Below are 1,789 nucleotides of genomic sequence, written 5' to 3'. Positions count from 1 at the left end.
CTCATCAAATGATCTATATTCTATTGATTTGATGGTGTGAAAGTGACATGTATTGGGTTTGTTTTAATTTGATTTGAAACTTTTCTTTTAAGACGTAGGCTAATAGTGTGTTGGATGAATACTAGGACTGAGTAAAATTAATGTGAACGTATGAATAAAATGTATTTGACATTAGGGTATAGTTTGCTGAAAATAATTCAGCACACCAACTACTTTTCTTTTATGGTTAGGTTCCCGTGAAAGAATGGGTCACTGCTAAAGCCAGAATTAATGGATTGGATAGGAGCACCAATAGAATTTTAGAACAAATATCAAACAAAACATAAATACAAGTGAGCAGGGATATATGAGAAAGCTTTTTAGTTTTGATAAAATAAAATAAAATTAAATTAAGAGCAAGAAATCTGCTTGACTTTTTTTTACAAAGTACAAACATGTGGAGGCCAGATCGACTAGATATTTTCTATACCGACTCCAATTATGTAACTTTAGAACACTCTTAATTAATAAATACTTCCTTTTAAATGGAAAAAAAAATGTAAATTTGTGTCAGAAACATATGAAATCCCCGCATACTTTTATTTATTTATTATAATTTTTCTTTAATAAAAATAAAATAAATTGGATGGTAAAATTGTCGTGCATACTGACCACGTAAATTATTACTGTAATGAGTTAGTCTCTCTTTATATAAAGCACTATCATGTTGATTTTAACTAGCTTGTCAACAAAGCTTTGATTAAAATTGTAAGTTTTTTTTGTTGTTGAGAAACTTAGGAAACAAATAACACTGTTTGAACTCATAAACTTAAGCGAGAAGAAACACAGTTTAAACTCAAAATTTAGTTAAGCATAATACAAATGTAGTGCTAGGAGATGAATTCACTCAGACAAGATTGTGTTACCCGGAAAGTCCACAAAATCCACCCTCTAATATTCAACTTCACGCCTTTTTAAGCGTCCGCTTATTTAATACTATAGGCCATTTCAAATATATATATATATATATATATATATATATATACACAGAGGCACACACTAGAGGCACCAGAATTTATATAAAATTTACAATATTTTTTGTTAAAAAAAAAATGTGTAGATGGTGCCCACAGCAATTGAGATAAAGATAGACACCAGCGTGTTCACTAGCAAAGGACACTTGAACCCAAGACCGAATTCTTATTGGCCCAAATCCGTTACTCACCTTATTACACACTTCATTTGGATTCATTACAAATCAGAACACTAAAAAAAAAAAAAAAAAAATTGAGTATTTGAAAATTTTTTAAAAAAATTTGGTGCCTATAGATTTCTTGTATAACTTTAAATACTACATTTAAAAATTTCACTAAATTATACTTTTAGTTTTATCAGATCTATCATAAGAAATAGACGTTTTAAGTTAAACCTATTTTTTAAAAAAAATAAAATCATAGTTTTATAAAACTTATGAATTGAAACTATGCCAAATAGAAACTAAAATGTAAAATTGATTATATCAAAAGAAAAAGGGTCCCAAGGGTGTTTTTGTGTACCTTAAGGTAGTCTTGTCATTTTCATTCTAAAGTTTATATTTGTATTAGTTTTTGTTATTTTTCATTTTGTACATTTACAGTATTCATATTAGTTTATGCAAAATTTGTCTATTTTAACATAATTTTTTTTTCTTATTTTAAATGCTCATTTTTCAAAACATTTCATCAGATTATATATTTTACACTATATTTCATTAAAATATCAAATTAATAAAAGAAAATATCCTTCTTCACATACAATAAATATTGTAAGG

The sequence above is a fragment of the Quercus suber genome, unplaced genomic scaffold (assembly GCF_002906115.3).
Source record: "Quercus suber isolate HL8 unplaced genomic scaffold, Cork oak 2.0 scaffold_64, whole genome shotgun sequence".
Taxonomy (NCBI): domain Eukaryota; kingdom Viridiplantae; phylum Streptophyta; class Magnoliopsida; order Fagales; family Fagaceae; genus Quercus; species Quercus suber.
Note: the sequence above shows the minus strand (reverse complement) of the source record.